The following is a 12,463-nucleotide window of genomic DNA, read 5'->3' on the forward strand; positions in this document are numbered from 1 at the left end:
ACACCAGGAAACTGGACCTCATTACACCGGCAATGAAATCACTACACTGGCTTCCAGTGACTCAAAGGATAGAGTTTAAAATCTTACTGCTGGTCTACAAAGACCTGAATGGTCTTGGACCAAAATACATGGTTGATCTGTTAGTTCCTATGAAGCTCCCAGACCCCTGAGGTTCATCTGGATCTGGTTTGTTGTGGTTCCAGAACCAGAACCAAGCAAGGTGAGGCAGCATTCAGTTATTCTGCTCCTCACCGGTGGAACAAACTTCCTGTAGACCTGAGGTCTGCTCCAACTGTAGATCCTTTAAATCAGGCCTAAAAACATTACTGTTTACCAAAGCGTACTCCTAAATTAAATACTTACCTGCTGTATTCTACTGCTCTTACTTTTTAACAGCTTGTGCTTTTTATTATTTTACTTATTTTCTTATCATCTTATTCTTATTTTTTTCAATCTTATTTGTTATTTACTTGTCTAATTATGTCTTGCTTGTAATGTCAATGTAAAGCACTTTGAATTACCTTGTGTTGAATTGTGCTATATAAATAAATTTGCCTTGCCTTGCCTTAGTGACACAATAATAATTATTATGCTTAATTTCTTGGCTCTGTATTAATTGGTCTTATTTGGAATAAGCCGAATCGTATTGTTGAAGTGACTTGAGATGAAATGTGTCATTATTTGCCACTATATAAATAAAGCCATACAACAGCAATAAAATTCACAGATTTCCATTGCATTTTACTCAGGTCCTGCTGTGATATATAATTGAATCCATCCATCCATCCATCCATCCATCCATCCATCCATCCATCCATTATCTATACCTGCTTTATCCTTTGCAGGGTCACGGGGGTCTGCTGGAGCCTATCCCAGCTCATTTTCAGGCGAGAGGCCGGGGTTCACCCTGGACAGGTCACCAGTCCATCGCAGGGCTGTAGTTGAATCTGAAATGCTGAATTTAAAAAAAAACAAACAACCAAATAAATTATAGACTGAATTTAGTTTTTTTCTATGTTCATTGGTTTAGTGAAAATAAACAAGAGCACCAGACTTTATTTGAAACTCTCAAATGTTATACAGACCCAATGTATTTATAACTGTTCCACTTTATTATTTAAAGAGTCTTTGAGTTGTTCTGAGAACAACCTGCTCTTAATTTCTTCTTTTTTCTCTCTCTTCCTCTCTCTTCAGAGATGTTCTGCCAAGTTTTGAATACCTAAAGATTGATGTCACAGAGGATCTTTCCCTGCATTTCGCTGCTTCTTATCAGGCCAAAAGACAAAAGGTTAGGATTTAGACTGAACCCTGGAACGGTCCCAGCATTGCCGCCTCGGTCCAGATGACAAAGCTCCAGCTTAGTCCGGGCCAGTTCAGCAGAGGGAGGCACAGCTGAGACCTGCAGGTGTCACACCGTCCTGGTTGTCACTAACCCAATTACACCTGGATAGCTGGGGACACGCTCGCTATAGCCTGCAACATGAGGACGCGGACACACATGAATATATACAGAAGCAGGAAAATCATGCAGATATGAAAGAGCCCCACAGGGGAAGAATGAGGTAAGCCTTTGTAAAATAATAATAAAAAAAAAAATGACAGTCCGGGAATTAATTTCCTCTCTGTCTTTAATTATTCATGCATTAGAAAAGGTAAATAGAGTAGATGATAGCAAGAGAAATGAGGCATTAAAATGAAAGTGAATTTTCAGCACACTCTTCCCCTTCACACCACACTATATCCTCCATCCTCAAATCTCTTCATTGCTCCTTCTCTCTCTTCAAGCACCTCTTTGACAGTCACTTTCCTCCCCTCTATGAGCGAATGGTGTGTGTATGTGTGGTCCAGATACAGCATCGCTCATGTTATGAGGATATAAAGATCTTACTGCTGATGCTTAATGGGGTCGTGTTACATAAAGAAAGTCCTCATCATTTGAATCTGTAGATTTAAAGACAAGATGCATTTTAATGCTAATATGGGCAAATGGTAGTTAGTGTTTAAGTCTTCTGAAGCCATGCAAACACAGCTGTGTGGGTGTGCGCCTGTGCTCTAATGGTGTTTAATGCCCAGACTAATGGTTTCAGCAGGGAATCCTTTCGCCGAGCTTTAGTTCAGGCCAGGGCTGATAGTTGGCAGGACCATTCCTCATCTTGATCCCGCACGGAGGTGAGAGTCAAGAGGAACACACACACACACACACACACACACACACACACACACACACACACACACACACACACACACACACACACACACACACACACACACACACACACACACACACACACACACACACACACACACAAACCGTCTGTGCCTCTCACCAGCTTGCTTGATCAGGCTCATGGTTCCTCATCCTGTTTCCTATTGTCTTCACTCCTGTATCTCTCGCTTTCCCTCTCTGCACCCTCTTAGCCTGAATCAAATTTCTCAAATCTGTCCCTCTGCTTTAAGTCATGTTGTTGTGTTTTTTTATTTTTTATTTTTCATACAATTCATAAAAGTTAAACAATGAAGTAATGAGACAAATATTTATAGTTAGCATTACTACACATTGGTGTAAGACAGATGTAAAATATAACGAGTTACCTTCTGTAAAAGTACTTCCAGGTTAAAATGTGTATTTGTAAAGGAGGAAAGAATAAATTAGTTTGGCAATTTGTTGTAGTTGTTGTTTCAAAAATCCCAGCTATTTCAAGTTTACCCGTTTGTATGAGTAACAAAAAGCCACTATGACCATAGTGTCAGTCAGTGAGTGTTGGGTCTTTTTGCCATAAAATTTTGTCTTATGTAAAAAAGAAAAAGGTTAAAAAAAAGAAGAAAAAAATCTGTCAACTATATAATAATTACCAAATATCAATTTGCATGCAAATTAATATTTGGCAAAAGATGTAATGTCGACACTTTCTATTTAAGAAGTGCAATAAGCTATCTATGTAAATCACTGTAAATTTAGACTAAATTTAAACTCCCAAATTGAAGTCGGTCAAATGATTTTTTTTGTTTTTGTTTAATTCATGCCTGAACTGTTTTTCAAAACATGTTTAAGAAGTTTCAGCCATTTTTAGAATGTAACTTCTGCAACCTTATCGTCTTTGACAGATTGTCTGTATTAGTGTTTAAGTAAGAATAGCTAGGCTTGGTATTGAGAAGTGGGAAGTATTTGTAGGAGGAATAAAAGATTGAATAAAAGCCTTGCATTTTTTAGCAACTAAAACTGAGACAAATACTGGAAAATTCTAGACAGGCCCTTTAAATTACCGTTAGTTATTAATGTTCATCAATGCTCACCTCATACTTCTTTTATTTTACCGTTTTTATTTTCTGATCATAACATTATTAACTCATAGCATAGGAACTCATAATGAAATAGTTTTCAACATTAAATAATTCATACTCGCATGCATTTGAAAAATCCTTAAAATAACTATTACAAATATCTCAAGATAATATACATCTGCAAGTCTTTGTTTATAAGCTGCACACATATTTTGGTGTTTATAGCTGATAGCTGATGGTGTATCTCCATCTGCCTTTTGCCTCTGAGGCTTTTAGCATGGCAACGTGTAGGAAAATGTGAGTGGTTGTGAATGCTTTATGGATCTGTGAGATACATTTAGATGGAAATAGACTGAAATTGTTTGAAGAAGTGTGTGTGTGTATGTGGATGGCACAGATTGTCTTGAAACGGGAAGGCAAGCAGAGACGAGCATGTTGAGAGGGCAGGGGTGAAAAGTACAAAGTGGTGAAGAAAAGAGGAAGGAGTGGAGAGGCGGATTATAATGGGATGGTAAGGTTAAGGTAAAACACAAGGCAGCAGAGTAAAAGAGAACATTAAGATGTGCATTGCAGGAGCGAGAAGGGCAGAAACTAAATTGAGTGCTGGGTTGGAAATGAGATGAAGGCAGGGGGTATTTATGTGTACGTGTTGGTGTGGGTTTAAAGATGTGTAGGCAGTGCAGGGGAGCACTAGCACCGGGCACTAGATCTGGAGGGGTGGGGGTGTCAGTACAGATGCTCTGTGACCGGGTGTCACAGTTCGGGCCAGGAAGCTGAATCCAACAATTAATCACCGGGCCCCTCCACTTGTAATCAAACGGGCTCTGGTCATGATGTATGAGCCATGTCACAATTACTGACTCACACTCACATGCTTGTGCGCACACACTGCACTCAGACTTGATCGCGTGCGCACTTGCGTTCACACATGCATGAGGATGAACAGACGTGCACAGTACCCGGAACCGCTTCTGGCGGCTCGCTGGGATTATGGCTGTCCTCCAAGAGGCAACCAGGGCAGATTTCAAAGACACAAACATAAACATTGTACAAAGCCAACACATTATAATCTTAGTCAGCAACACGGGCGTAGCAGGGGAGAGGATGCTAGCACGGGGAAAGACTGGGAGAGAAAAAGAGGTATGGGAAAAAATGCAGATGGTGAGTTGGTAGAAGTTCAGGACTAATGAAGAAGACCGATATACTGAATAACGGGAGTAGAAGAAAGACAGAAAGACTGAAGAACTAAGAAAGACTTAGAAGAACGAATCGGGGAAGCGATAATGAGCATGTGAGAGCTTGAGAAGGAAGTGAGGGCTGAGTAGAGGATGAAGAGGTGAATCCGTAGGGATGAGGGTAAAGCTCTTGGTCAGCGGTTTCCACAGCAATGCTGGACAGGGCAGCTGACAGGATGAATAATTTAGGATAAGGTGTGTGGACATCGATCCCACAATGCACTTCTGCTCGACCACACTGTTCCAAGCACATATTCTCACACAAGCACACCTTTGCATCATCTTTGGCAGTTCTTCAGATAAGCGCTAACCTCCCTCAAGCTTAGATCCTCACGAATGATTGCTGTCTTGCACCAACTGAACGGCCAACAGCATGCCGCTACACAGCTGCATGACTACTTTGTGTAACTAATGCCTTTAAATTTTCACTGCATTTGATACATGTTGGCAAAAGCTTAATTTTTTACACTAATGTGTGAACAAAACAGTTGTTTGTATCACCAGCTTGTATCCTTGTTTGTGCCATCCCCCCTCCATATATATCTATATCTATATATATGTATTCATATATTTGACCACAGATGGTTATGAGTGTTATTGACTTCCAGTAGCCTCCTCTGCATAAAGTCCTTCCTGTTTGGCCCACCAGCATCCTGTCTACTGGAACCTGATACTTCCTGATAGAGTCAGATGTCTTTGACCCTTATGGCCTGGCGTCCAAACAAAACACGACCACTTCCACTACAGGAAAGACGCGGCGGGCATCAAGCGGGTATGAATTTTGGATGCTTATTTATTTTCAAAACCCCTCATTGAGCTACTCTGCACAATCAAATGACTAATATTAATTTTTTATTACTTTATTACTTTGGTGAGATTGATATTAAACACTGGGTATGATGAACATACACCTAAATTGCATTTTTTTTTCTCCGGTAATGTTCCCTCAGCCTCTGGCACAACACAAGACCATTTTTAACCCAGTGGAACAATGTTTCTCCCAAATCTCTCTGGCTTTACAGGCACCTCTCCTCTTCATTCATCACGCAGCCTGAACAAGTGACCGGGGAATGACCTCGCTTGCACACAGACACGCACGCAAACACACACGAGACGGCACACACAAGTACACAAACATGGAATCATCCCACACAAAACCATGATTCATTTATCACAAACGATACCTTGGAACACATGCTCAAACGCGCGCCCCTACACTTTCACATAGACACACACTTTATGGCGCACACTCGCATGTCGCGGTTTCTATCACATCCGTTACAGATGGGTTCTCCTCCTCCTCAGTCCTAAATGAATATAAATATGTCTCTTTGACATCATTCATCTGCCAGAGATGAACACATTTACCCCATCCTGCCAAAAGAGGCAGTGTTGTTCTCTGCTCCACTCGAGAGGAATGCTTATGGGAAATAGAAATTGAAAAGGAGAATGGCAGCAGGAATAAGGACTTCTAAAAATAGGACTGATCCAGCGGCATCTAAAATGCAGGAGCAAGACAGTAAATAATATTAGAAGTGTTTAATGCTGTTTTTTAATCTCGTATTAACAATTTATATTGACAGTCAAGTATTTGAAAGTCCAATTCATCCACTTTACAAAGCCAATGGCCCTCTGATATCATCAGTATTGGTCCAAGAGTAGATGTAGGCCAGACGACAAGTGAGATGTGGCCAGAGAAAAAGGAGTTGAGGAAACTAAGAGATATCGGTGATGGGTGCAAATTGTAACAAAATGGCGGATGATATACCAGAACGAGATGCTTAAGCAGCTGCCATATGGGCCAGTGACAACAATTTTCAGAAGAAGGCAGATCATCATGTGGTGTCAGACATAATGATCGTTCAGGAAGTGATACTCCTCCTGCGTTTTATCTATGATGTTTTGGGAAACAAGAAAAAGAAAGGAATACAACTGTCGAGAGCCCCTTTCAAACCAATAAAAACATTTGGATCATAAAAGAAAAGGGAAGTGGAAGTCATTTAAGTTCACCAGACATGACCCGAGTCCTCAGTCGTCCTGTCTTCCTAATGTTCTGCCTGCGAAGCCCTGAGGGAGGCGACAGCGGTTTCAAAGTGAACCAGCTCCTGCTGCAATCTGTGCTCCATATGTCATTAAGCCCATTAGGGAAACACTAGGTTAACATTACAGCTAGAGCACCACCATTTACTATGTGAGCGGTCGAGGTTCGACATAAAAGCGGTGTCTCACTTTGTCTCCCTTCCTCTCTTTGTCTGCGTGTCTACGCTAACAAGCCATTGTCTTTTCTCGCCGCCACGCTTTTGCAACTGTATCTTCCGTTTTCCCCCATTTTTCTGTCATTCTGCCCTTTTTCTTGCCTTTCCGTTTCACCTTCACACATGTTACACTTCACCACCGGGGGCAGCAGGACAACAGAGGTGTGTTTTTTAGGGGAATATTTAGACTGTGTATTTTGTCAACACGGTGCAGTGACAGCATGTACAATTCTACAACGTCCTCTTTTGTGTATGTACTTTTTGCACCAATCAATCCAGTGTCTTTCATGACTGAACCGTTGTCAAACTTTTGCAGTTCTTTTATCTTTTTTAACTCAGGTGATAGAACCCGTCTTATTTAAATAGAAAACAGTGCATCACGGCGGGAAGCCAGAAAACCAGTATGGTGTGTTCACCTAGAGGTTAGCTGGAGGTCATGGCTCTGCTGCACCCCTCCACCGATCACCCACCCCCCACCCTTCCTCCTCGCTGCGCCTCCTCACCTCCTCCTTCTCCATTGCCGTGACAAAGAGAGCCAGTTTAGTTGCCAAGGAAACAGGATTTTTCCATGGCAATGTTGGAACACGTGGGAAGGGCAGGGCGGCTTTGTTTCGCCCAGTGATGAAGGATTCTCCCCATGCATGTTTAATCGCCAGACTTATGGACCCAAGCTCAACAGCCGAGCCCATCTACTACCGCCTGATTATGCTCAATGGAGCTTCTGACACAGTCATTTTGCCTGTTTTATCATGCTGTGTCGCTGCCATCACAGGAACCTTAGCCATTGTTGCACAGCATTCCTGATGAGTACAGCTGAGACCACAGATAGCCAGGTCAAACATGAAAGCCATGCATGTGTCTGTTAAGTGGTACACGCCTGGACAAATAAACATGCTCAATTTACACACTGATATAAGACTGGGCTTTTTTCCTTTTTGGGGGATTGTTGGCACCCATCCACTACTGTTTGGTTTAGCACGGCAGGAGGGAAAATGGCTGATCACCATGGCAACTATGTGTGCCGTTCTGCTACAGCTGTGATGTATGTGATGACACTTTTGACCCTCTGGTGAACTCTGTATTCACCAGAGAGTCTATATTGCAAAACAATTGCAGAAACACTGCTCTCCTCTTTACGTGGCATATTGAGTTAAGATTTATACGCCCAGATCACTGGGTGAGGATGAACGATATTGCTTTCAATTTCCCTGCCATTGCGACTATTTTCAAATATTTATTAAAACACAGTATAGTAACATCAAATTTTAAAATGCTTATGTTCAATATGTGCACAAATCAGCTATACTCACTGTGTGTAAATGAATCAGGAAGCCTGCGACCATCTGCTTTGGAGTCTGATAGGTTTCAGGGTTTGTTTGCCCCTCACGGACGTGTTTCCGACTCACCCTTCGGTTATGTACGTCCTTTATTGTCACACAACACAACACTTTTTCAGAACCACTGTCGGCACGCCATTTCCAGTGACATTTACAAATCATGCACACTGTTTCATATATAAAAGGGTCAAGTGAATGCATCTCGTGCCAGGACATGAAAGTGAACGGCATCAGCTGTCTCCATGCACAAACACACATACAGAAAGGTAAGCATTGTTGTGTGACGAGACAGACACCAAAATTTCACGTGTGCCTCCATGCACCTGCCTCCACCAACATTGACTAAAGCACACATATATTTCTACCATTGAAAGCAAAAAATGCAGAAGCAGAACAAATAAAGTTCAAAGAGAAGTTGTGTCATCCTGTCTGGTTAAAAAATGAAGCGCCTCTTCTGTGTTTCCACCACTAGGTGTGCTGCAGCTTTGCAATAAAACCAGTCTTCCCAATACCGCCACAGCTGCTGCTGTCTCACACTGAGCCACCGACGAAAAGAAGAAGGGGAGTCGACACCCGATAAATGCAGACAGGCAGACACCATCTTCATCACTCACATTAAGTTTTTCTTTTCTTTTTTTAAAGAAACAATTGGCTCCATACTGAACCACAGAGCGAACACATACATTGTGGGAGAAAGTCTGCACAACAGATAATCTAGACTCCTGGATATGATGATAACATAAATAAGTTTAAGTGGAGAGTTTCAAATAAATCATGTTTCAGCAATCCCATAGAGGAAAGAAAAGCCATACATACTTAGTTACTGCACACAACAGTGTCAGTTGTTTTTTTTTTTCATTTTTTTATACGCTCAGGTAAACTTTATTCTTTAGAATCTGCCTCAGTCTTTGCCAAGATTATTTATTTGCATTGGTAATTGTAGAGGGAGGAATTTGCAAGATTGACTACAAGAAAGTACGGAAGAAAGAAAAAGAAGGAGAACATTCTCATGTCCTGTTGCAGCTCCTCCGTCCTGTTTGTCCAGTTCACAGTATGGGAGGGTCGTGACCTCCTAAGATACACTCAGACCTGCCGTGCCACTGAGAAGTCAACTTTTAAGTCTATAAACTGAAGAAGAGAAGGTATGACATAATTAAATATGTACAAAAAGGTCAGGACATATGGGAAAATAAGAGTTGAATGGAGTGTGAAGCCAAGGGCTCATATGTGTTTGGATGACCTGCACATACTCAGTCAAGTATAAGCATGTACTGCATACTATTTGATGGACAATGTCTTAAAGAAAATGGCTCGGCTGTTGTTTTTATAGGAACCTACTCAGTTAATCACACTGATGCTTACTAAAGAGAGAGCATAAATAAGACAAACCTAAAGTACCAGAAAAGCAGCTCCAGTCATTGACATGAAAAATGTATTACATGCGTGAGACAATAGTTGCTTAAAACATGGTGGTGGGTGGGGTTGGGGTTGGGGGTCACAAGTAGATTCCATGACACAATGGAGTAGGAATTTCGGCCCACTCCCAACACTGTAATGTTATAAATAGCCCCATTTTAAATCAGCTATCTTAAAACTAGCAAGCTAACATGCACAACTCACCAATTCTGTTAACTTTTTACATTTACATATTCATTTCTTGCACCATGCTAGTTTGCTCCTGCTTAACTTGGACTTTAAGAGATAAATGCTGTCCTCAGACGCAATATAGAACTCCTCCCATCAGCAATTTTCACACTAATCCATGACACCTGTATGAACTATATTCAGGTTGGATGAGCCTCCAATCTTACTTCATTTTGCAGATAACCCATGTAAAATTTACTTGAAGTTCACTTGTTCCATTGTGCATATTAAACAAGTGTTTTGGGGATTCACTGTGAACAAGTGTACATCCTGATGACGTTCTTGTTATGTGACTGATGCAAAAACAAACAACTGATAATGAAGAACGCCTATATAGGACGAAAAGACACCTGTAAAAAGTGTAAGTAGAGAGATGATGACATCTGAAAACTTCTATGAGAAAGGGCTGACGTAAATGTAGGGAGCAAAGAAGAGACGTTCGGACTCAGTTGTGAACATGAATATACACTATATTGCCAAAAGTATTCGCTCACACATCCAAATAATTGGAATCAGGTGTTCCAATCACTTCCATATAAAATCAAGCACCTAGGTATGCAGGCTGTTTTTACAACTATTTGTGAAAGAAGGGGTTACTTTCAGGAGCTCAGTGAATTCCAGCGTGGGACTGTGATAGGATGCTACAAATCCAGTCGTGAAATTTCCTCGCTCACGGATGCTGAGACGCCTAGTGCAACGAGGTTGCCGACTTTCTGCAGAGTCAGTTGCTTAAGACCTGCAAACTTCACGTGGCCTTCAGATTAGCTGAAGAACAGTGTGCAGTGTGAGAGCTCCATGGAATGGGTTTCCATGGCAGAGCAGCTGCAACCAAGCCATACATCACCAAGTGCAATGCAAAGCGTTGGATGCAGCGGTGTAAAGCATGCTGTCACCACTCTAGAGCAGTGGAGACAAGTTCTCTCGAGTGACGAATCGCACGTCTCCATCTGGCATTCTGATGGACGAGTCTGGGTTTGGCGGTTGCCAGGAGAACAGACCTTGCCAAGTGTAAAGTTTGGTGGAAGGAAATCTGAATGCTTCAGCATACCAAGACATTTAGGACAATTCCATGCTCCCAACTTTGTGGGAACATTTTCACTTCCTCTTCCAACATGACTGGGCACCAGTCATGTTGTCAAGCAAGCAAGGTCCATAAAGACCTGGATGATGGAGTCTGGTGTGGATGAACTTGACTGACCTGCACAGAGTCCTGACCTCAAGCTGACAGAACACCTTTGGGATGAATTAGAGCAGAGACTGAGAGCCAGGCCTTCTCGTCCAACATCATAGTGTGACCTCACAGATGCACTTCTGGAAGAATGGTAAAATATTCCCATAAACACACTCCTAGACCTTGTGGACAGCCTTCCCAGAAGGGTTGAAGCTGTTAAGGCTGCAAAGGGACCGACGTCATATTGAACCCTATAGATTAGGAATGGGATGTCATTTCAATTCATGTGAGTCAAGGCATGTGGACGAATTTCTTTTGGCAATATAGTCTTACTTTTTGTATCATGTATCTACTGAATAAGCCACACTGATATTTAGGATAGGATATCTCCAACAAATCTTCTCTGCCAATGCCAAACAGCTTTTTCTGCTATTGACTCTTGTTTGTGGTCTTTTGGATTGGATGATTGAAGTTTGAAGAAACAACACATATTGGCAATTTATTTATGTTGTCTAACTCAAACAGTCAATTGGTGTTGTTTACATCTTTAGAGTGGCATGTGAAAACCTCGTCCAAAGATGTTTTAGACAAAATTTGGACACAATGGGGCAACTTTTTTATTTGAGGAGCATTTAAATTATATGGGATGATATGTACACTCTAGTGCTACACAATAGGTAGTCAATCTGCATAATTTCATATTATTTCCTCTCTCTGGGATTGACAAAGTATTTTTAGTATTTGAATTTGAATTTGAATCTACGATTAGCTTTCTAGTACTACAGCTATATAGATATAAATAGCATATATAGGTAGCTACCAAGCACTATATTTAAAGTCATACCTTTGCATCTGGTACTCGGTAGCACCATAATCTCAAGTAAATTCAAAACATTAGTGGATATTAGTGTCAGCTAATTGTAGCTAGCGCACTTATCAAGCCAAAAGCTATGTTATTACACAACAATTGTAATTAAGTAGCATTAAGTAAAAGAGTAAGTTAAGTATAAATTAATGAGAATTCATGTAGATATCCATATAGACGTTAAATTTGCAGTTTAAAGGGGACCTATCATGAAAAACACGTTTTCTCTTGCTTTAACATATATAAAGTGGTCTCCCCTCAGCCTGCCAACTCAGAGAAGGAGGAAAGTAACCAAATTCTGCAGTGTCTGTACAGCCGCCCGGATGAGCCGTCCAGTGTGATGTGGCTTCTACGAGCCGTTCAGATTCTGCTCCTGTCGTTACGTAACAACGGGAGCGATTTACAGTGGTCGGCCTCCGATGGGTGAAACCACGCCCACAACTAACTCCGCCGGCCGGAGCTTCCGCCATTTTTTCGTGGCGGTGTATCGCGTCATTCAGGCAGCCAATCAGCACAGAGCCTCATTATCATAGCCCCGCCCACTCAGAATCCTGCATAGATAATGAGGTTAGAGATCAAAAGCTTGTTTTTAAGACATTCAAGGTCTGTTTAAAATAGGTTTTAGATGCCATAATAGGTCCCCTTTAAAACAAAGCAGTCATTTAGCTCTGCTT

At 41.5% G+C, this 12,463-nt stretch overlaps 1 long non-coding RNA gene across 3 annotated transcripts in view; it reads right to left on the reverse strand.

The window, feature by feature from the left end:
* Positions 1 to 829: 829 nt before the first annotated feature.
* The window catches only part of LOC133461632 (uncharacterized), a 31,748-nt gene continuing 20,114 nt past the window's right edge, over positions 830 to 12,463 (reverse strand). For all 3 annotated transcript variants that reach the window (XR_009784196.1, XR_009784198.1, XR_009784197.1), the window contains exons 4-5: positions 8,083 to 8,196; positions 830 to 955 (exon numbers count right to left, since the gene is read on the reverse strand). This is a non-coding gene — a long non-coding RNA (uncharacterized LOC133461632). The remainder of the gene's footprint in view (positions 956 to 8,082; positions 8,197 to 12,463) is intronic.

Source organism: Cololabis saira, chromosome 15, assembly GCF_033807715.1.
Source record: "Cololabis saira isolate AMF1-May2022 chromosome 15, fColSai1.1, whole genome shotgun sequence".
Taxonomy (NCBI): domain Eukaryota; kingdom Metazoa; phylum Chordata; class Actinopteri; order Beloniformes; family Belonidae; genus Cololabis; species Cololabis saira.